The sequence below is a fragment of the Cupressus sempervirens genome, chromosome 7, assembly GCF_028749045.1.
Source record: "Cupressus sempervirens isolate cs-2001-9-10 chromosome 7, ASM2874904v1, whole genome shotgun sequence".
Lineage (NCBI taxonomy): Eukaryota > Viridiplantae > Streptophyta > Pinopsida > Cupressales > Cupressaceae > Cupressus > Cupressus sempervirens.
The window spans coordinates 472836314-472862194 of NC_143124.1; positions in this window are offsets into that span (position 1 = coordinate 472836314).

A 25881-nucleotide genomic window follows, 5' to 3' on the forward strand; every position below is an offset into this window, starting at 1 on the left:
TAATGCTTCATATGGGTCGAAGGACCTATGACCCCCTTCAACCTATTACATGAAAATTGGACATATTAGAATGCTTCTTATGGGTCGAAGGGGGTCATAGGTTGAGCTATGACCCCCTTCGACCCATTACATGATAATATATGTCCTTAGGGGTCCTAAGACCCCTAGGGACATATTAGAATCCTTCTTATGGGTCGAAAGCGGTCATAGGTTGAGCTATGAGCCCCTTCGACCCATTACATGACAACATATGTCCTTAGGGGTCCTAGGACCCCTAGGGACATAAGTCCTTCCTATAGGTCGAAGGGGGTCATAGGTTGACCTATGAACTCCTTCGACCCATTACATGATGACATATGTTAGAATCTTTTGTATGGGTCAAAGGGGGTCATAGGTTGATCTATATCCCACTTTGACCCATTAAATGATAACATATGTCCTTATGGGGTCCTAGGACCCCTACACTACTACATCCGAGGCCATTTTTGACCATTATTGGTCAAAATTTTGACCCACATTTTGACCAAACTTTGACCAACATCGACCAACGCATTGGTCAAAATTTTTTTGGTCAAAAGTTTGACCAACATTCTGGTTGGTCAAAATGTTGACCAATACGTTGGTCAAAAAACTTCAATAGCCACAATGCAAGTTTTGCCTAGAATTGGTCAAAATTTTGACCATTGAAGATTTCCATTTCGACCAATAAAAGTAGAAATTTTGACCAATGATGGTAGAAAGTATTGGCCATGAAAGCTAAAAATTTTGACCAATAAAGGTAGAAATTTTGACCAATATAGGTAGAAATTTTGACCAGTAAAGGTCGAAAAGTTTGACCAACAAAGGTGGAAATGTTGACCAAGAAAGGTAGAAATTTTGACCAATGATGGTCGAAAAGTTTGACCAATGAAGGTAGATAATGTTGACCAAGAAAGGTAGAAATTTTGACCAATGATGGTCGAAAAGTTTGACCATTGAAGGTAGGAAATATTGACCAAGAAGGTAGAACTTTCGACCAATGAAGGTCGACAATTTTGACCGCTGAAGGTAGAAATTTTGACCAATGAAGGTAGAAATTTCTACCAACACTTGGGTGTAATTTTTTTTCAGGCATTCTATAAAATAGTTCACATGCTTTTCCTATGATATGACATTTTGCATGCATCCTGCAATGTCTCATCCGGCTGATGCTGGATTACGGAGAGTGATCTGAAACGATGACACTAAAAAACATCACAATAAAATCCAAAATGAACTTGCATTACAAATGGATTGTGGAAATCTGATATTGTTGATTTTGCATGCATGTCTACCAAGAAAATAACAACTTAAATATTGGTGATTGTCATGGTAGACATGCATGCAAAATCAACAATATCAGATTTCCACAATCCATTTGTAATGCAAGTTCATTTTGGATTTGATTGTGATGTTTTTTAGCGTCATCATTTTAGATCACTCTCTATAATCCATCATCAGCTGGATGAGAGACTATAGGATGCATGCAAAATGTCATATCATACAGAAGGCATGTGAACTATTTTATAGAATGCTTGAAAAATATCGACAATAACTAATCAAACTGCCATAATCACCGATAGTACCTAATATGTGTACACTCGAAAGTGTCCCACTCTAAACCCTTCTATCCAAACAATTCCATGAGTTGGAATGCTTAGATGCCGGCTTAGAGCTCCCTATCCATGGAGTGCAAGAGAGTATATTTCAAGAATAAGAAGGCTCTCAGATGAGCCTTAGAGATACTCTTCTTGCTAGTAAACCATGCAATGGGAGGTTCCAAAGACAAAATGCAAGAATGCAAATGTCCCAAGGAGTTCCTCAAGGATGCAATGCAAATGAAGATTAAGCTAGAATGAGAATGTCAAATGCAGCTATGCTAGAATATGAATGAGAGTGTTACAATCCAAATATTAAGCTATGTGAGAGATTATTGCAAAATAGAAGCTAAACTAACATGCAACATGAATCTAAGCTAAAATGTTATGGTATGAGAGAATGTAGACAAGAAATAGAAGTTCTCCACAAAGCTCCAAAGAAACCTGTTAGAAAACCTGCAGCATAACAATGTTCAAAAGATGGATTGATGGATGGGGAAAGCTCTCTCCCTTTTAAAGATGTATGGACGGTGGAGATCAAGATGAAGATAGTGGATGATCAACGGTGGAATTCGAAAATAGGAGTGATCCATGTGCACACACAAATCAACCAATAGAATATAAGTTGACTTGTCATATAAGACAAAGTCACAAAGCCTTTTCTTTTAATTGCAAAATAGAAAAAGGACTTTATGTGTGCACTTTAAGTGGGTTATAAGAATGGGGTCTTTTATTTAATTAAAAGGGGACATGTTCTTTTAATCAAATAATGAACTTAGGATAGCATAGTCAAACTATAGGTTATAATCAAATAAATTGATTATTAGCAATTTGGTCTAGGTAAATGATTAAATTAATTTAGCCAAAATGCTGAGAAGGGGGCTAATAGTCTAGATGACCATTTTTAGGTGATTACATTTGCCCCTCTTTGACTAATGTGTGATCGATCTGGGAACACATTATGTCAAAGAAAATAGAAAGCCAAGTAGGCGGTGATAGATATAGATATCTGATTTTGAAGAACGAAATGTAGAAAAAGATAGCAAGTCCTAAATGTACAGCCTGATAGCGGTAGTACTGAACACTAGGAAGATGATGTTAGAATTCAAGAAGAATGCTAACACTTAGCAAAGTAGATAGATTGAGAACAAGTGAGAAGATCAAACAAATGCTCCTAAGCAGTGATAGAGTATTTCTGCCCCCTCGGGATCGAAATTGAAATGAGGTAAGGGGATGCAAAAATTGGCTAGAAATGAGAAAAATAGAATATAGCAATGTCCAAGATGACAGATAGATGATTAGAACCCAAGAATGACTATAAGAAACTGATAAAATGCCCCAGTTTGACTAGAGTTGACCTTGAAGGATATAGCATAAAATTAGGTCAAATCTAGTAGAAAGATGATTTAGATGTGAAACAGTGAATTGAAGTAGATATGAAGTATGGAAATGATGAAGACATGAAGAAATGAAGATGCCCCAGTGATGATTCGGAGATTAGACCTCAAAAGGTCAGCTAACTGCTTAGAAGAAAGTAGAATTTTAAAAGACAATTTTGACCATCAAGATGAACTTGAATTTGGATTTCGATCTCGAAAATGAATCTAGGACATTGAAATTATTGAAGAGGTCAAAACTTTATATAATGTGATGATAAGATAGAAAAGAGATGAAGCGAAAGATTAAGAAGGTGAAAAGACATGAACAAGAAGAAAGTAAAGAAATATATGAAAGGAGTTAGCTGATATGTCCACAGAAAGATGAAGAGAGAGCTCTCCCCAAATGCAAGAATGCAAGACTAAGCTAGAAAATGAACCTAAAATGCAAGCTAACATGCAAAGTGGTTTACCAGCAAGAAGTGCATAACATTTAGACTCTTAATTTCATCATTGAGCATTTATTAGGGACATCATGAGATCATACAACCATCACTAGTATAACTATGAGAATATGAATATGATCGATATTAGATAGGTATGTGAAAATCCAATCTAAGCATCAGAGACATGTAAGTCAAGATAACTACACGATTAGATTCCCTAAGTTTAATTTAGCAATATTACACTTATATCAAGGCATAAGCGCCAGGATAAACCCTGAGTGTGATCTTGCAAAACAGTCAAGGATGATACATTTATAAGTCAAAGTGTTGAATAGGTCAAGCATAAATGCTTACAACACTATAGACAAACAAAAGTATATCCACAAGCAAAAATCAAGAAAATATGTCCCATGCCCCCAGTCTTCTAGTCAATGACATCCTTGAAAGACTATTAGGGAGGGAACACCTGGCAAAGAAATCATCATAGACAGCACACAAAGTAGATAAAGATCAGCATAGCTCAGTCGTTTAAGTGTTAAAGTGCGTGTGTGTAAGTCACTTGGCCATTTCTTCCAGACTTGATTCTGATAGTGAGATATCGCGACATCGGAGACCGTAGGTAAACTATCTGTAAAGTGTTAAAAAACACTTGATGTCAAAGTGGGGGAAGTGTTGAGAAACACTATTTTGTGAGTTGTCAAAGAAACCCTAATCCACAAGAATACCTCAATAGGCTAAGTAGCTATGCCCCCAAGATGAGGACAAGAAACAATTCCAAGCTAGGAAATGTGTAGCAAAGTGGATGATTGAGATTGATAGACATAGGTGCAAGGGTTTCAAGTAGCGCCTGTTTCCAGGTTTTCACCACTTTGACAGATATTTTTTTTTTTTTTTTTTTGGGTGATACATCAAAGTGAGGTTTTCACTAAGATGATCATTTTTTCAGGACATTTTTTGATTTTTAAGATTTTTTCAGACTCATAGATGTATACAAGATAGCTGAGCAGCAAGCCTCTAAGTATAGAACTTCTTCAAGTGTAGGATGTTGATAGGTTCTGCAAGTTCTTCACCCTCTGAAGTAGACAACTGGTAAGCACCAGACCCAAATGATGTTGTGATAATGTAAGGACCTAACCAGTTAGGTTCAAATTTCCCTTTCTGTTCTCGATTTTGCTGATTTTTGGGATTCTCTCTAAGCACGAGTTCACCAACTTGGAACTCACGGGGGTGAACCTTTTTGTTATATTGTGTAGACATGCGCTTCTGATAAGCTCTCATGTGATCAAAAGCAGCCTTGCGCCGTTCATCCAGAGTCTCTAATTCCTGTACTCTCATAGCTCTATGGTCTTCATCGGTTATTAACCCATGTAAGGAGATGCGCAAAGAAGGTATTTCGACTTCTAATGGGAGAACAGCCTCAGAGCCATAGACTAGAGAAAAGGGTGTAGCCCCTGTAGGAGTACGAATAGAGGTTCTATAGGCCCAAAGTGCCGGATTTATTTGCAAGTGCCAATCTTTCCCAGACTTGTGAACTGTGCGGTGTAGGATTTTCAGTAGCGTTTTATTAGAGGCCTCAGCTTGGCCATTCCCTTGGGGATAGTAAATGGAAGACCAGTGTTGCTTAATTCCAAACTTTTTGCACAGCTGTTTTAAGTCTTTATTTTTGAATTGTCCTCCATTATCTGTAACAATAGAGGATGGGATACCATATCGACAAATGATGTGATTCAGTATAAACAAGGCAACATGTTTGCCTGTAGTAGCAGATAATGGTACAGCTTCAACCCATTTAGTGAAATACTCCGTTGCTGTGATGATAAATTTATGACCGCTGGATGAGCTTGGATGGATCTTTCCTACCAAGTCAAAGGCCCATTGTTGAAATGGCCAATATGTCACAGAAGGGATTAACTCTCGCCCAGGAGCATGTATCAAGTTACCATGGAGCTGACATTTCTGACAGGACTTTGCATAGCACACAGCATCAGCTTGCATGGTGGGCCAGTAATAACCCGTCCTAAGTAGTTTTCGGGCAAGTGCAAGGCCATTAGAATGCGCCCCACAAATGCCATCGTGGACTTCGGCAAGTGCCTTCTCGGACTCTTCTAGTTCTAAACACCTAAGCAACGTTCCGTCTAGACCCCTCCTATACAAGTCACCAGAGACCAAAGTGTAGTGTGAGGCATTACGAAGGAGTTGGCATTTTTGGTTGCGCGTGAGGGTTTCGGGAATAACCTGATCACGTAGGTAGGAGAAAATAGCCGCATAGCGGGAGGAATCATGACCTACAACAGTGTAGATCACCTGGTTATCTGAAGAATCATAGGCTGGATGACACAATTCTTCCACCAGGAACTCAAATCGCGATTCATGTTCTTGTAATTGGAGGATAGATGCTAAAGTGGCCATAGCATCAGCAGCCTTGTTTTCTGCTCTAGGAATTTGTTGGAATGTTACAAAGGTAAAATAGTTCCTTAGAGCATCTATCAACTTTTTATAAGGGATCAATTTATCATCCTTGGTTTGATATTCATTATTCACTTGGTTCACAACCAGTTGAGAATCCCCATAGATGTGTAGCTCAGTTATTCGCCATTCAAGGGCCATTTTGATCCCATTTGTTAATGCTTCATACTCTGCAATATTGTTTGTACATGGGAACAATAATTTGTAGGATTTTGGGATCACATAACCATGAGGGGAAACAAACAACACCCCTGCTCCTGCTCCATTCTGTGTATGGGATCCATCAAAAAACATTTTCCATGTTCTGTCAGTAATGTTCATGATTGAGGCATCTGGAAACTCAATTTGTAGAGGTGCTACATCTTCAAGTGGGAAGTCAGCCAACTGGTCAGCTATGGCTTGTCCTTTGATTGCCTTACGTTCAACATACTGAATGTCAAATTCGGAAAGAATCATCATCCATTTAGCAAGGCGACCAGTAAGTGCAGCTTTACTTAATAAATATTTCAAAGGGTCTATCTTGGCAATCAAGTGAACTGTGTGGGCCAACATATAATGTCGAAGTTTTTGGGAGGAAAAAACTACAGCAAGGCATGCCTTCTCTATACTTGTATAATTTAGTTCATAAGCCACCAAAGTTCGACTAATATAGTATATGGCTCTTTCTTTACCCATCTCATCACTTTGGGCTAAGAGTGCTCCTAGAGAAGAATTCGTAGCTGAAATGTACAGAATCAAAGGTTTTCCCAGAATGGGTGGCATCAAAACTGGCGGTTTTGCCAAGTAGCCTTTGATTTGGTCTAAGCTTTGTTGACAGTCACTGTTCCAAATATGGGTAGATCCTTTATGCAAATTTTTATTGAAAGGTTGAGCCTTATCAGCTAATTGAGAGATAAATCTTCTTATGGATTGTAGCCGTCCTTGCAGACCTCTAAGTTGACTGATAGTCTTTGGTGGAGGCATATCCATGATAGCTTGGACCTTTTCAGGGTCAACCTCAATGCCTTTTGCTGAGATGATATAACCTAGCAATTTTCCAGAAGTGACACCAAAGGCACATTTTTTTTTTCTTTTTTTCAATTTTCTTTTTTGAATTTTTAGAAAGAGCTCAAGCTTTTTGAATGTAGATAGTGCTCCTATAGGAAAGATAAGTCATGATAAGCCAAGACCATAGAAAGGTATGCTCAAAGATATTGATAGGGTGATGAAAGGGAAATGGTAGTAGGAAGAATATATGGAGGATAAGAGTTCATGTATAGAAAGGAGGTGTAAGCTTTAGAGGATTTCATGAGGGTAGTTGAAATATTAGACAAGATCAACATTGACACACACCTTGAAGGGTATTGGAACAATGGAGGAATCATGGATGAAGTAGCTTGAGATTTAGATGTATGAGGTGGTAGAAGAGATTTGGGAAAAGGTGGAGTGGAAGGCTTTGGAATATTTTTAGGAAGATTTTTGGAAGAAGATGGAATGGAAGCCTTTGGAAGCTTGAATGTCAACTTTGAAGTATTTTCAATATTCAAGTCTTTTAAAAGAGACTTGAGAATCCATATAGCTTTAGATTTTCCTTTGGATACTTCAAAACACATTTCTTCAATAATGGGTTTGGGAACCCATATTTTCTTTGATTTAGCTTTTTTAATAGTGGACCTTTGCGGTCTCTTTTGTGCATTCTCCTTCTTAGCATTCACATGTCGATTAGATGGGACATAGTGATATTTATTTTTCAATGGATTCTTATGTTTATTCTCACTTCCAAAGGACTTGGGATTTGTGGATGAATAAGGATGATATGACTGGTTTAGATGAATAGATGGGTGAAAAGTCATCAAGGATGAGTGTCTTTGTTGATCTTGAGGTATGATGGGAGAGCTAGGAGTGGAAAGTGTAGGAGATGAAGGAACATAAGGTCCCAATATAGATGGAAGGTTTGAAGGCTTTAGCTTTGATGGATAAGGACCAAGGATAGACTTAGGAGATGCAAATGGATAGTGAAAAGGGATATCAACATCTTTAGAGTGAGCAACATGGTCAAAGCCATCAATAGACTCATGAGTAGCTTTGATAGGAACAACATTTTTAATAGGAGCACTTGAAGCTTGAGTAAAATTTTGAAGTGGATATGGAGAAGTAGAACACGAGGGGACACTTTGATCTTGACAAGTAGCTTTGGATAGCATATGAAGAGAACTTTTCTCATAATTTTCAGTAAGCTCAAGGGAGATAATGGAAGTGGTATCTTCATCATACTTAGGAGGTGGACAAGTTATAGGATATGGAGGGGAAAAATCTTGAAAGAGATGAAAGGGTGCTTGATCTTGATCTTTCTTGACATTTATAGCTTTGTCTTTTTGAGAGTCCTCTTGACATGGAGCCACTTCTAAGGACAAGGGAGAATGAAGAGTGAATGGAGTAGTGCTTGGATTAGGCATAGCAGTGCATGAAGGTTGAGGATGTTTAGGATTAGTAGCATGGAAAAGGTTTGCAGCCAAGTGAAGGTTAGCTTGAGTTTCTTTTAGAGGTAGCCCTTGAGGATATGTGTAGTCAATGTGGAAAGCATTAGGTTCTTTATTTGATGGAGGCATGTTGGAAAGCTTTGAGGTGTTGGGAGATGCATGAGTGTTGGAAGAAGTGGAAGATGTAATGGAGCCACTACTAGACATAGGTTCATCAATGTAATCTTGCTCAAGAGAAGTATCCTCAACACATGAGTCACTAGAGGTTCCAAGATCAACAATCTCATCATCAATGAGATCTTGGATTTTATGTTTCAGCTCTATACAATCAGAAGTAGCATGCTCATTAGATTGATGATAGGCACAATAGGTATCCAAGAATGGATTTCCATAGGTGCTAGACTTAGGCAACATGATGAGCTTGGTTCCAAGAAGTGTTCTCAAAATGTCATCATAAGAATTCCCCAAGGGAGTAAAATTTCTCTCAAAAGTATGTTGAGTCATTTTGTTGTTTCTCAAGTGAATGGTATGCATACATGTCTTCATCATTGTCTTGGTCAAAGATAGGTTTATCATGAAATTTTGACGTATGCTCCAAGGATGTATCATTTTCTTGTTCTCTAAAGAGGTCTTTAGATCTAGAAGATGAAGACATTTGATGTCTTGAAGTAGAGCATGTAGACCTAGAAGAAGAGGATGACCTCAAAGAAGGTGACTCACATGCATGTAAAGACCTTAAGGAAGATTCCTGTAATGATGCAATCTTCTCCTCTAACCTTTTCTCAAGTTTAGACTTCATTTCTATCATGCGCTTAGAGAGACGAAGGTAAGAAAGATCATTTGTCTCTTCTAGTTCTTTGTATTGTGCATATAGATCTTGAAACTCTTTAGTGACATGGAGGATATCATGATCATCTAGATTCGGTTGAAGTTTGGTAGCACAAGGTTTAGATCCCATAGTTTTAGATGCAAAGCCAAGCATAAAAGAGCCTAGAAGATAACTTGATGTTGAAACTATAGGAGGTAGAGTGTTCACTTGCCAAGATAGTATAGAGAGATTAAAGTGACTTGTCAAACAATATGTCCAAGAAACTTACGACATGAATGACTCAAGTCAATAGCTAGGCAAGATGCCCAAATAGCCAAATAGATAGAGCAAGCAGGGTGACAAGTGAACAACTCTCCAACCCAAGAGTGTAGTCAAGAAATCAAGGTAACCATTTTAGCAAAAGGATAACTAGCAAGCATGCATAGACCATGAAGATAGAAAGACCAAGAGAACCAAGACCAAAGAGTCACTTTAAGCATGTTCAAGAACTAGAGACATAGAGAATCAAAATCAAATGATGTGACTCCCCTTAGCAAGCAACACAAGAAAATGTTTGCATTTGATGTTTTGACTTGGTTGACAAAGTTTGACAATAGTTGATAGCATAACAAGTTTGATGTTCAAAATTAATTTCCTTCCAAGCAAGATAGTGACACATAGAGTAGTCTTCAAACAATCAAGCAAGGGACAAAGAAACCTTGCATGATACAAGCATATGTGAGGTCTTAAAAGAATTTCCTAGAATTATCGTCATGTGCATGTTCAAAACATTTTCACTGGTATAGCACATTCGAGAACACATCAAGCAATATCTACCTAGAAGTCATGGTTCATTACTCAACAACTTGGCCCACGCTTGATGCTCCTTTGCCTCACACCAAGTGGTTTCCCACAAGAGATATTGGCTTTGTCATGGAAATGCCATAAGCATAACCAAGGGAACACATATGGTGAGTGTAAATCTTGGGGTGATCTGGGTAGTCCACTAGGATCAATCCTTGCACCAAGAAGTTGAGCGGCTAAAAAAGGTAGTTACTAACTTAGGGTGTTTAGATAGGGCTTCCGTTCATAGTGTTCCTCTTGCTCCCAATTACGGGACACCTCACCTTGCGATGAGTAACCGATCTCGTGATCACAAGAGTACCTTAAGCATTCTTGCCTAGTGATCTCCCTATGGTCGAAATCCCATAAGCGATCACACTAGGCGAAGACAAACACTATGTCTACCAAGGTTTTGTGTCCTTGATAGCCTTGAGTTTATAGTGGGTTGGAAGAGCCAGGTAATCGGCTTGTTCCCACTTGGGTCGTTCCTCTCAGGTTGTCCGAGAGCAGGCCCTCTAAAGGATTCTAACTACACAAAGTGGATCAAATTTTGGAAGTCAAGATTTCTGGTTCACCACAAGGGTGAAGAGCATACTCTCCTATTCCAATCATTTTCTCCCAAACACGCCAAGAAGATTCAGTTACCCCTTGCTTTTGAAACCAAATGGCAATTCAAGATTTCTGATTCACCACAAGGGTGAAGAGCATACTCTCCTATTACCAAAAGACTCCAATCACAAGTTTTATGTGCCTATGAAAAATGAAAAATTATTCAATGCCACACATGAAAACAAAAAAGCAAGAAATTTGAGTTTTTATGCTTTGGGCAGCCCTGCAAACAATCGTTAGTAGCCCTTGTGCATTTGAAGCTTTGACATGCGTTCTTTTTATGCAATGTTTCAATTTTTTTCACAAAGATGGCAACCTGAAATCACAACTTTTTAGCAACAAAATTTAGTGTAAAATAACATAAAAATCTGCAATAAAAAGTGGTGAGTTGCTTCAAAAATCTAATTTATCCTCCAACCAAGTACATGCAAAGAAAGTGCAAGTTAATCACAAATGCTTTCATTTTTACTCTTTGGTTTTGACCTAGTCAACAAGATTGAACTTTTTTTCTATGATTTCTTATCCAAAAATGAAAATGAAAAGAAGAGACCCCTATTAAAAATCAGAGAGCTTTCCAAAAATGCAAGAAATTTTAAAAAATCTCTTCATTTGCGCTCTAGAGATCAATTTTGTCAAAACAGACCAAATTTATCAAATCGAATTTTTTATCCTTAATACGATCTCAAAATTAAAAACACAAAGAAAGAACCCCTATTAGAATTCAAAAAGATTTCTGAAAATGTAAGTTTTTCCAAAAAATGCGCTGATTTGCGATCAAAAATGGCTTTTTATGAAAAATAAAGAAAATATCATAACTTCCGAAAATCACGTCAAAATGCTCTGAAAATTGGACTGAGACATTTTGAGCATATACGCAACTTACAAACAAAATTTCAGAACCAAATTCTAAGCGGTTTAAAAGATATGATCAAATCTTTAAACCAACTAAGTTTTTGGCCTTCAAACCAATTTACTTATGGCTTGGCCTTAAAACCAAAGTGAAAATTCTACAAAAGCATTTGATTAGACCCAATATGCTGCTATAAAAAACCAGAGATAAGAAATGAAAGCAAATGGAGCTGAAAATTTGATTCAAGCCCCACGGTGGGCGCCAAAAATGTACACTCGAAAGTGTCCCACTCTAAACCCTTCTATCCAAACAATTCCATGAGTTGGAATGCTTAGATGCCGGCTTAGAGCTCCCTATCCATGGAGTGCAAGAGAGTATATTTCAAGAATAAGAAGGCTCTCAGATGAGCCTTAGAGATACTCTTCTTGCTAGTAAACCATGCAATGGGAGGTTCCAAAGACAAAATGCAAGAATGCAAATGTCCCAAGGAGTTCCTCAAGGATGCAATGCAAATGAAGATTAAGCTAGAATGAGAATGTCAAATGCAGCTATGCTAGAATATGAATGAGAGTGTTACAATCCAAATATTAAGCTATGTGAGAGATTATTGCAAAATAGAAGCTAAACTAACATGCAACATGAATCTAAGCTAAAATGTTATGGTATGAGAGAATGTAGACAAGAAATAGAAGTTCTCCACAAAGCTCCAAAGAAACCTGTTAGAAAACCTGCAGCATAACAATGTTCAAAAGATGGATTGATGGATGGGGAAAGCTCTCTCCCTTTTAAAGATGTATGGACGGTGGAGATCAAGATGAAGATAGTGGATGATCAACGGTGGAATTCGAAAATAGGAGTGATCCATGTGCACACACAAATCAACCAATAGAATATAAGTTGACTTGTCATATAAGACAAAGTCACAAAGCCTTTTCTTTTAATTGCAAAATAGAAAAAGGACTTTATGTGTGCACTTTAAGTGGGTTATAAGAATGGGGTCTTTTATTTAATTAAAAGGGGACATGTTCTTTTAATCAAATAATGAACTTAGGATAGCATAGTCAAACTATAGGTTATAATCAAATAAATTGATTATTAGCAATTTGGTCTAGGTAAATGATTAAATTAATTTAGCCAAAATGCTGAGAAGGGGGCTAATAGTCTAGATGACCATTTTTAGGTGATTACATTTTAGATCACTCTCTATAATCCATCATCAGCTGGATGAGAGACTATAGGATGCATGCAAAATGTCATATCATACAGAAGGCATGTGAACTATTTTATAGAATGCTTGAAAAATATCGACAATAACTAATCAAACTGCCATAATCACCGATAGTACCTAATATGCTTCTTCATTAATATGCCCAATACAATAACCAAACTTGGCAACTATGCACAAAAACTTATACACTAAAAGGAAATCATTTAGGAGATACAAAATTTGAACAGCCATATGTTAAGATTCTACAATAAAACATCACTTGCCTGAGTCTGACAGTTGAGATTAAGTTCATCATCCTCCCTACAATATGTTTTGATGGCCTGCACATCCACAAAAGTTCCAACATCTTGAATTTGTAGAATAAGAATTGTTTCATAGCAAATGGACATGATTGACGATAAATCATCATATAAAAAGACTCTCGTGTGAAGCATGAATAGAAAAGGAAATGAATATGGGTGATAGGGAAGAGAATTCAATAATAGAGGCTTTTAACTTTAGTTATATATAGTCATGATATGGGTAATGCACAACTACCTCCTAGGTTCATGTTCCATCCCACAAATGAAGAGCTCATAACACATTATCTCATTAGAAAAGTTTTAGATAACAATTTCACAAGAAGGGCCATTATTGAAGTGGACCTCAACAAGTGCGAGCGTCAGGGAGCGTTCAATTCCCTCCTTTATTATTTACTGTGTATATAATCCCACACACCCATTTGATCTTGAATGATATGTAATGAATGTTGAGTGTTTGTGCTGAGTGCTGAGTAAGGCTTATCTATTTGGCACAAAAGAAAACTTTAAGTCTTGTACCAAGGAAGCAACTGAGCCAATCTCTTTGTCAATAAGGGTGCAGTTTTGCTAGTGTATCCTTCACAATTGTTGTACCTACAAATTTTGAGGAATGATCCTTGATCTTCCTCTTACAATAAGACATACATTTGAGATGTACCATAAGATTGGGGACCAATGTGAAAATCTGAGTCTAAGTTGATGATAATTTCCTATAAATGTTTTTCTATCCAATTTTTGTTAGAGGATATCAAACAATCAGCCCTTATTCAAGATTGGATGTGTTTCTTGTTATAATGGAATTTCAAGGCCTTCACCTACTTTGATGCTTTTGATGTATGATTTTGAATAAATATATTAAATACAACATTAAAATATACCACCTTAAATGTATGTTTTCCATGGGTGTTTAAATAGTTAAATAATATTCACTTTATATGTTGTATTGGAGGAATTTTTGTTTTTTGTTATTTCAAAGCCTTTCATATGAAATGGTGGTTCCTTGATTGTTTTGCTCACTATCAAGATATTTTCCAAATGGTCAAATTAAACTACCATCTTTGGAACTTATCAATGAAAAATTCTTGGAAAGTAAAATGCATAGTAAATATCACTATAAATCCACAATTTACAAAGGTGTTAAAGCTTCCATTGTGTACCCACGAAGCAAGCTAAATAGACTTATAGTAATAGAGATCAAATACTGCATAACTACCTTTTGTTGTTTAGTCATCTTGATGTAGCACTTCATTTTTATGGATATTTAGTGCTAAGGCTTTTGGTACCTCTTCTGCATCTCTTGCTTGTAGTTGCTTCCAGTCTTTTTGATCTTAATAATTTTAGTCGTCTAGCTTGTCTTTTTGCTAGTTTTCTGATGGCATATTTTTCTTGCAAACTTTGGGTTGCAATTTCAATTACCTTGAGCTTCTTTATTACTTATAATTTCTACAAACTACAATGTTGGATGTTACTGTTTACCAGTTAAGTCTGCCTAGCATTAATAACAGTATCATGACAAAGCTGATTAAAAGGTACAGTATGATGATGTGTGGCACAGTATGTTCATGTTTGTTCATGTATGTTCATTTCTCGACATCTCTGTTTCTCAGGCTTCTCTAAGATTCTCATCTTACTCCAACAATCAATGCAGCAGGCCTTCTTAAAATGATGCTTGCCCTCATGAATAACCATAAAGTGATTGTGTGCTTTAGTTAAATCGAAGAGTGGAAAGACATCCATTTTTTGAAAATTACCCATGCATGGGTAAACTCAAAATCGAAAAAGAATGATACAACTTTGAGAAGCAACATTGATTAAAGCTCACGCTAATGGTTCCTTAAATTACAATATGATGAGGTCCAGGAAAAGAACTAAATAATGTTATAGATCTTTAGTAGACAATTGTGAAACATGAATGATGTTTTCTCTTCCTAAGTATTTATACGGCAACACCTTAACCAAATCATAATGATTGTAGCTATCAGATCTCAATGACTGATCTATATCACCAATTCTGATGGATCTAATTGGTAGGAGTTACTTTGTGATGGCTTAAAAAGAAGAGTCAAATCAAGGGAGAATCTCCTCGTTATTTTCATAAAAATAAGGCTATTTATGTTAGACTGCAATTAAAGAAGGAAGAAAAAGAGAAACTAGATAGATAGAAATAGAAGAGTTGACAATGTAATCCGTGTATATGACCTCAACCAATACTACCATAGAGTTCCTCAAATATTTAGGCCTGTCTATACTAACATGCATATCCCCACCTTTGCTTCTATCCTCTTCCCAACTTCCCAGCAAACCACTACGTTAGCAAGGATTATTTCTTGTTACTGTAGCTCTTAGAAATGTAATCATGCCCAGCCAAAACCTGACTGAAATATTATGGTTTTAAAAAGTTATCAGACATAAATCACTCTTTTCCAAAATTGAATGAGGTCTGTACATTGCTCCAAACTATAGAGAAATTTTTTTTTCCAGTTATATAAAATTTAATAATTTTAATCAATTATAATCATGGAGTTCTTAATAATTTAAATTTCTTTCACACAAACATTGAATAGCAGCAGATGAATGCATGAATTCTTGAATACAATTACCTTGGCAATCCCACTGCACAAGAAATCCATTTGCATATCCATTCCAAATCATTTGATTGCTTGATGCTGCATATCTAGTCTAATACATCTTGACACTTTCCTTAACAGAGTTTACACTGTTGTTTGCTATACATATATTAGATTAAAATAGTAACATCATAGAACAAACTGCATATAATAAGACACCAGATACTTAAATAGTCCACACAAGAAGGCATCAAAAGCAATAAAAGACAATTTAGAGAGGTTCACAATGATGAGTTAACATGCATGGTTTTCCTATACACAATATTGCACTAATTGTTCATAGTAGACAAAATATATGTGCATTGTTAGGCAGCTTCTGCCTAACAAAGCCTACTCTTAAGTTCCTGTAATCAAAAACTGTATGATATGCACTGATGAAAATATCTCCGAGAATCCTAAAAAAAAATCAGTGTTTACAAAAACTTACTCTAAATCTATGTTTGCAAATAGAAAAGAAAAATTACATGGCACAACATACCATGTTAGACCCAATGGTGGTGGAACATCCGTGCCCACAAATCTGCTTAGGCACCTAGCTGCAACACCTTCACCAACTTTCAGAATGTACTGCTAGCCACAATTGCCATCTTATTATTTATGTAGATTACAAAGTTCCATGCTAATTAAGAATTTAAAGAAGTGGCTATTCCAACATTGGAGATCTTGAATCGATATATGCTTCCCGCAACACCCACATGGAATGGATTAAAATATTTTTTTAAATAGTGAAAATTAAATATGATACAATACATCCATTTAGAAAAATGAAACATATACTATGAAAATTAAATAGATATCCTAGTGCACTTTTTAGTTGTCTTAGCATTGAGACATCTATTGACAATGAGTATGTGATTGGGTCATATAGTTTCAATCTTTTTTCTAAGAGTAAAAATGCAAGGGAATGTTAACTTCCAATTTATGGATAGAAGGACAACCTATCAATAGAGTTCTAGGATAGATTTGGAGAACAGTATACAAATATGATTCATGGATAGTAAAAAGGATTTGTAAATGGAGTTTAAGGTTATATTTGGATCATAATATATAAGCATGAAGTATTAGCCATTGATCTATTGACACATAATCTTTATGATAATCATTGACTTGTACATAAGGATGTTATTCAAAGGTGTGCATCTATGTATTAAATTTCTATTAAAAAAAAAGGACTATGCCCATGTATTAGACCTTATTTGATGCAATTTGATGAATCAGTGTGAAAGAGGGAAGTTGGGACTTGGTGTGAAGACAAAGAACCTTTATTTGGACTAGAAGCACACTCTAAAGTTGGGAGTTTGATCCATCAACCCATATCATTGCCATTTTCCTTGTAGACCAAGCCTAAACTTGCTAACTAGGCCTGAGTGCATGGTTGGGTAATTAATGCATGCTAGAGTGGAGTCAAGGTTCCAAACTTTGGAGTCTTTTAGCACTTTGAAAAGTGTATTTGAAACTGGTCTTAGATTTCCAAGTCCTTTGTAACAAAATTAAGTGGTTGGTGAAAAATAGTTAAAGGTAGCAAGACAACTTTTCAATAAAATTCCTGAAAGAGATTTGGTTTCATAGAATGTTATGATTGCTGGCTATGGACTACATGGGCTTGGTCAACACACATTGGAGCTTTTTGCACAAATGCAAGATAGTGGAATGAAGCCAAAAAAAATCACCTTTGTGCATATTTTGTTTGCATTTAGTCATGCTGGTCTTCTAAGTGAGGGCTGGCAATACTATGGTTGCATGACTCAAGTCTATCAAATTGAGCCCAACATAGAACACTATTCTTGCATGGTTGATCTTCTTGGCCATGCGGGGCATCTAGATGAAGCAGAAAGATTCATTGAAGCTATGCCTGTTAAACCTAATGCTAATGTATAGGGTGCCTTGCTTGGTTCCTATGAAATTCATAAGCACATTGAGCTTGGAGAACATGTTGCAAAATACCTTTTCATCTTAGAGCCCACATACCCTAGATATTATGTCCTATTGTCAAATATGTATGCTGTGGTTGGCTTGTGGGAGAAGGTAACTAAGGTGCAAAAAATGATGAAAGAGAGAAATTTGAAGAAGAAACCAGCATGCAACATAATTTTTTTGCATGGCAAGGTTCATACATTTTATGTTGGAGATAAATCACATCCTTAATTTGATCAAATAGTTGCTGCAATGGAAATTCTCACTTAGAGGACATATTTAAGTAAGGAAAAATCTAATAGCTTGTCCTCCACATTGTGCAAAGGAAGAGAACAAAGACGTGCTTAGCAATCAAAGTGAGTTGATGACTATTACTATTGTACAATAAGTACAAGCTTGAAAACTCGTATTTGGCTTCCTACAAACCTTAAATAATGGGGTCATCACCACACTGCCACTAAATTCATGTGGTAAACTAAGAGGGGATAATGATTGTGAGAGATGGACATCACTTTCATGATTTTTGCAATTGATTGTGTTCTTGTAGAGATTGGTGATGCTTCTAATAATAGAAGCAACAATTGAATAGCCACCTGTAGGTTTATGCATCTTTCTGGCCTTCATGGAGCATCACAAATCTGGGTGTTACTTTGATTTCATCTTGAAGCTTTTTTCTATTTGTTTGAAGCTATGATTTTTCTCTAAAAAATTAATGACTTGAACTAACAACTATGTAGAAACCAAAGATTTGTTAAAAAATAGTGTTATCATAACAAAAGCATTTTTGGTTCTAATGGGAAATTTTTCATACCCACACTTTCTTCTTCATTATGGACTTCATTTGGTTGGTTGTTCTTTATGGAATGACTAGTGCAAGTGGAATCTTACAATGTGGAATAGTCCTAGTGATCCCTAATCATGTACCCAACCTCATTTCCCCACTATGGGAAGTCCTTTTGAGAATATTAAACTATACATTCTCCTCCTAGGTGCTCTTAGCACTGCAACCAAAATGCACTGCCAAATTGTATAGTTGCACCATATTTTTTAGATTGTACCCTAGTGCAAGACCTATTGATGAGCCCTAGAGATCCAAGGGGCCTAGAAGGCATGATATATGTGCTCAAAGGTCATATGGACCTAAACTTATGTAATCAAGCCTTTAAAGCCATTAATATATAATAAGCTCAACATTGGTGTCAAAGGACCCAATTGTCAAGAATAATGTAATAATGGTCAAAATGACCAAATGATACAAATATGGGTGTTTAGGGTCTAGGAGTATTGGGATAATTGTTTTAAATCATGATTAAGTCATTTTGATGCCTTTTCAATAGGTGGAAATAGGTAAATTTAGTTTGGAGGGAAGTCTAGAATTTTGAATTCAAATAATAATAACTAGTTGGCAAACTAGGAGTTTTGAATGTTTAATTTAGTTTAATGATCATTAGGTTGTTGGATAGGGTTTGGGAAGGTGTTAGGATGTTTATAAACCATGCTCCATGCCCAAGAATGGGTTATTAATGGAAAAATCAGAATTGTATAGACTATTGTTATGAGGGAATAAAGAATGGTGTTTTGAATTAAAAATTTAAAAGCTTCTCTCAACTTTTTTTTATTGTTTGTCATTCAAGTCTATTTAGTTTGTGATCTAAATACTATATATAGAAATACTATATAGAAAATATGGATTTCACTAGGTCTTATCACACAGACCACAACGCTTCAGCACCGGTGTAAAGAATATAGCCAATATGCTTATGATTTCATTGCAAAAACTTCATCTAACTTAGAGAATTTCATACGTTAATCAAAGCAGGTTAATCAATGATTTCATTGCCAATATTTTGTCAATGCAAATATAAGACAATTCTATTTTAAGAATTTGTTTATATGTCAAGTTAAAATTATAGAAAACATGCATCCAATACATGATACATGCATCCAATAGATGATACAAACCTTCATGGCCAATACAAGGAAATAAAGAACATAATGATATTTTCCCAAGATAATCGACTTCATGTCCAAACACGCATGAAGCAAAGTTATAATACCAGCTACTATAGAGCTGCAAATCAATTTAGGTTTTTGATTAGCTAGACACGAAAAAAATAAATAGAAAAAGAGTGCAAAGAACCTAGTAGGCCAATTATATAGATAACAAGCTGCTAAAGTCCCAACATATCCAAATCAATATAAAACAAGTGCAAAGAGTGAAGCAAATTGAATACAAGCAGATGGGTTCAAAAGTTTGCAATTTTAAAATCTTGCTTCAGGAATGCAATATAGACACTAGTCACATGGTGCAGAGGATGAAGGATCTACCCACAAGCTTGCAAACTCAAAAACAATATGGATTCCAAAAGCACACAATGCCACCAAAGACTCCAAACTTGGATTTACCTTCACCAAGTGTTTCTTCCACCTCTACACACCTTAAAAAACTTCAACCAACATTTTTCTAAGGTTTTGAAACCCACAAATCTTTGGTAGATACAAAAAGGACCAGTTTTCCCCTTTACTAGGCTATTCTCTTCTTTAGATCAGCAGACCCTTTTTTCTTGATTTTTCTCTAAAACTTTCCAAAACACCAAGAAAATAAACAAGCTTTTTAGATACCCTTTTGGGAGTTCTATAACATACTCAAAACTTAATATGGACTCCTTTGGAAAAAATATGCCAAAAATCATGATTGTCACTGTTTTTCAAGGGTAAAACATGAGGTTTTACAAAGCAACTATGCAATATAATTATACCAACTCCACCAAATTCATAGATTCATCATATTTTGTGACTAGTTAGAAAAATTCATCATCAATTTCATCCTATGAGGACTTTTGATATGAAACCCCCAAATTCAAGCCTTAAAACCCTCAAAATCAAGGGTATCACCAATCTAGGTCAAGTACACACTTCCAGGATCTAAAACTTAGGATTCACCATCCACTTATCATGTCTTCAAAGAATATCAAATAAAAAGTATACCTTGTTAAGCCAAATGTACGGCTGCATAACACCTAGCACTCATTTGGGTACCCAAATTAGTCCTTCCAGCACTCAACTTTGCATTTCTTTCACAATAACCTGCAAATATTCACTTTTCTTGCATATTAGAGGTTAGTTGGGCATGTTAGTGCTATGGGTTCCATCCCAAGAAGCAGTTAAGAGTACACATTGGATGAAACCCTCATTTCTTCATGTTAAACTAGGCAAAACTGTGACTTTCAACGTGACAGCAGCAATAAAGATTTAAACTTGTTAATAAATGTATTAAATCTGATTCAAAGTCTCTTAATAAGACTTTCCCAACATGAGTGAAATATTACACCACCAAAATATGCTTCAAATCTGCAAGAAAACTCAAAAATTTTATTCAATTCTTGGTTGTTCGTACAATTTCTATACTATTTCGTACATACCAATATAGACACTAGTCATATTAAAAGTAATTTACTTCAGGATTGAAGATGTTTGGTGATCAAATGTGTGTGGTGGGATCAGTTATGAAGTGTTTATGCAATTATTTTGTTTTGGTGATATGGTTAGAGGTCCTGTTGAATAGGCCCTAGATTAGTGACCCCAAAACCAAGGGTTTGTTGGCAAATGTGTTCTGTAAAGGGTAGAACCTTAAAATCTTGAAAATCTATTGTTTCTCAACCCCTAGAAGGACTGTTTCATCCTTTGGAATCATAGGGTTCAGTGGAGTTTTGGGTTGCTATGTAAAATTGGAGAATTAGGCCTATTGTGGATAGGCTAGGGGTATCGGATCTTGGGTAAGGTCCAAAAGGGTTGATATTGAAACTTAGGGAGGATGAATAGATCCCAAAAGGGTATCTTAATCAAGTTTTAGTTTCCCTAGTTGTATGGGAACTATTGGAGAGAAATCCAAATTAGTGATTGGTGAGGGCTACTAGCTTTAAGGCTAGATATGAATGTTGGGTAAGAGATTAGTTGTCCAAAATGAATGAAGGCTCATTCCTTTAATCGTGAACTTATTGGTTGGTTGCAGACCAGCCACACCACTCTGTAGTTTTCCATAATAGTAGAGAGTTGGCAAGTTCTTCTTGGCCAAGGCGGGGAGAGTTCATAGTCTCAGACTCATGCAGGCTTCTTCTAGCCACTTCTAAGGCAATCTGGATTGAGGCATTACTCAAAGTTCATGCTAATACTATAGGCCACTCCTATGCTTCAAATAGAGTGTTGAAATTGGTGATATCAAAATGTATTTCACAAATTCATGTTATGGGCAACAGTAGTCGTGGATCATTTTAGACCTACCACATGCAAAGTGTCCATTTTATGTTAGTTTGAGCTTCACTTGGTTTCAAGAATACTATAATATTCTCTACTTAACAAGGCCAACCACATGAAGGTGGAAGCTCATCTAGCCTCACCCCCCTCCCCCTAACATCAATCTAAAGTACCCATTATCATCTAATTACATACTTCATTGATTCATTCATCCATTTATTAACCATAACATTCAATCAATACAATCACATAACATTCATTAATATGATATAAAATTCATTAATACACAATACTAATCAAGACTTCATTAAGACATAACAATATTCATTAACATAAGATAAAAATCAGTATTAATACGCATCATTCATACATAATTACTTAAAACAAAGTTCTTTCATTATCCAACAAGGTTTATCAAAGAAGATTTTTAAAACATCATTTCTTCTTTTTTGTTTTTATGAGCTCTCTTAAGAAAAGCGCTCATCATTCTCCTCCTCTTCTAGCATGTGTAATGTCAAATTACGATGGCTCCTTCTCTTTGTAGGAGCAGGAGGCTACTGCACTAAAGGGGGCTCTGTTGCAAGAACAAGTGACTGGTATAAATTGGCATACTCTTTTTCTTTTTTTAACTGTTACCAGTCTATAATTAAGTACTAGTACAACATAACATGCATTTTTCTTACCTGACAATGCCACATCATGTACATTAACATTTTGATCCGCCACCATGTCAACATTTTGAACATTAGGAACATGTTCCACTCCTTCAACATGATGTTCAACATGCTCTAAAATATTCAAAAAAATATTATCATGAGTGATGGATTCATTTTGAGCACTGCACATGAAATATGAGTCAATAAATTTGACTCAAATACTACACAGTTAAATCATGATAGCAATATCACAATATTTACTCTATGAGATTTGTTAGAACAAATGATTTATCAAAGTACAGAGTTGGAAATCATAATCAACTACTAATCAAAAGGTTAAAGATCCCTATTTTAAAATAATGAATATGTTTCAGCAACTAGAGATAATCTTTAAAGTAGTGTTAGAGAAATAAGAACAAAACTATGTGAATGTTCCAAATCATATAATGAATTGCCTTGCCAATCTATAAAACCTAGTTGTCATTTCTCAAGAATACCCTAAATACATAATACAAGAAATGAAAAATACTATGATTTAATAAACAAAAAATAGCCAATAGAAAAGTCTCAGCTCAAGAAAACAAAATCTCATGTACACTGCAATGGAATTGAGCAGCAACACAGAGACACCTTCCAGTGATGAAAACTATAGTTATGGATTTTCAAATCATACATGAAAATAGCCTCAACGATCTAAAGACCTGGTGGTAATGGCTCACAAAATAATATCAATACTTTGTGTTTGATATGCAGTAATTTAATCTACAACCACAATCAATCAAAATATTTTTGGCCTTCTCCTGGCAGGGTATTCTCATATAATGTACATGACCATAACTCTTGATATCAAAAAAGTTACACTTAATGCACCTGTTTGTCATCAAAACCCAATTTTTCTAATTGAAAACTACTAATAGAAGCTCTTCATTTAGCTTAGATTACAGAAGAATCTTCCTACCTAAAATAATTCAAACAATCTTCCTCTGTGAAGGTGCTCTCAGGGTAAATTCAACAAGGTCTTGCAACCAAACCAACTATGTCATTTTGTTCACATCTGTACTATAAACTTGGGAGCATCCTTTGCTAAAGTAGCACATAATCCTGAGTATGATCATTGCTTCTTTCCAATATTACTTAACCCAAATCAGAAAAATAGTAGAAAGTAAGGAGAGATAACAGTTTTCCTAAAATCATGTTATATTTTTGTTACCATTTGCTTCATAGTGATTATAGTCTATAATCCTCTTTCAACTATGACCAATATTTGAACTTAGATGGTGTATATTCAAAAAGACTCTCGACGACTATAAAGTATAAAGATACACACATCTTAAAGACTGGGAAGTCAAGTCTCTCATGTCATTTGAGATGCATATTCTTGAGGATGCTAATAAGTGGTCTTTTATTATATTTTTATTAGCATGGAACCCTCACCTGGAGAAAAGTTTGAAGAGGTTGTAGTCTTTAAACAATACATTTTCTAAAAGATCTGCACAATGAGCATAGAATATATGTTTGGATAAGACCATGCTTGGACAATAAATGGAAGGAGAACATTTCATATTTCTGATTGCATAATTAATTTCCAATAGCAAATTAATACCTCCACCACTGTAATGCACATTATGGCCTTCGTCATGAGCAGGTTCTGTGGTAGGATATGAAGGCTGCAATAAAATGTTATGCACATTGTTATGTAGTCAATTTACATTCAAAACTAATACCAAAAAAGAAAAGGATCAACTATTCAATTTCATTTAATTTTCATCTAACCAATTTACCTGTGAGATATCATTTGGTGAACTGGATTCTTGGGCAAGGCTTATAGATTCTTCGCGTAGGCGTGCAGCCACAAATTTATAGCCTTCCTTCAAGGCAAGTTTTCTATCTTCATCTGTGACCTCCACATTGAATTCTATGCCTTGTATTTTTTGCTTAATATCATCAGTTTTGTATGTATGGTTTCACTAAACAAAATTGTTTGCAACATTATAAAATTATTTCATATCGTTGCTCCTACTTACAACTCGAGACTGGAGATTCATATAGCCACCAGAGCCAAGTTTGTGTTGGCCAAACTTTTCTAGTCTTGCTTTTGTAGCCACGGATGTGTCCTGCAATCTATGAACAATTTCAAACATCTTAGATTATATATTTACAAATATGAATAATTAGTGCATGATTGCAATGTACTTAATACTATCATGACATACCTCTTTTTGCTCTGTGCTGCTTCATTACCTCTATCTTCATATAGCCTTTTCTCCTTTGCATCTTCTACTATTTCATTCCACTCCATTGGTGTAATCATAGCTAGACGGTCATACTTTGGGTTATCCTTAAGAGCCCTTCTATATTGATCCCTCACAGTCTTTATATGCTTTGCTGCTCTTTTGAGAAGTAGGCCATTGTCAAACATGTCTTTTCCAAATTTCTCATCAAAAGATGCAATGAGCTGATTTTTTAATTCCACAGTTTGTAAATTCCACCTTTTTTAAAACAAATAGATTGTTAGATCAATAGCTTTAATATATTACAGTAAATGAAAGAAAAAATAATTTATGTAGAAATGATATGAAACTACGTACCTTTTACATATGGTGGGTCTGAATAGTCTCAATGTCATATGAAAAAGATGTTCAAAGAAAACATTATTACCTACAAACACATAAAGGATTTATCAGTCCAACATGAGTAATATAAAAATAAATTAAATTTACACTTTAAATAAAAACAATTTTAAAGCACCTGGAAGCTTTGGTTCTTTTAAAGGAAACATAGTTTTCTTATTCAGCAATAATGTCCCTTCATATGAACCAGTACTAATCACACAAACTGCTCTAGGAAATGGATCAACTTCAGCAGTACTGCTCTTTGCTGGTCTATCAACTGAAACATCGTGACAATTAAAGTAGATACCAAATGAATTAAAGCATACTTATGGATATAATCAAATTGAAGAAATTGACTAGCAAAAATGTTTTTTCCTCGCATTCCATTAAGGATTAAATTCAGGTTAGAATGTTTTTTCCATGTGAATCTGAAACATTAATTCAAAAAATAGCACAAAATCTTGCCTACGTAGTACAATATATGTATGTATGTATGTATGCATGGTGTGTGTATGCATGTGTTTGTGTGTATTCAGGCTTCTGTAGACATCATTTAAGCACTAATATGCTACTTTGTTGTTCATCAATTTGTACAAATACATTACAAAATATAGTAAAACAAGGTTTTACCAGTTCTAGTGGGCATAGATGAGGATGTTTGCATGGCCCTTGTTGCCAAAAGTGCACTAGGCAATAGTGGACTGGCAACCGAAGGAGGAGTCAACACATCATCATGAGCTAAGGAATACAATATTTTTAGAAAAGACATTTGCAATGGATAAAGATCAAATGGGATACTAGCTAGAAATGTCCACAAA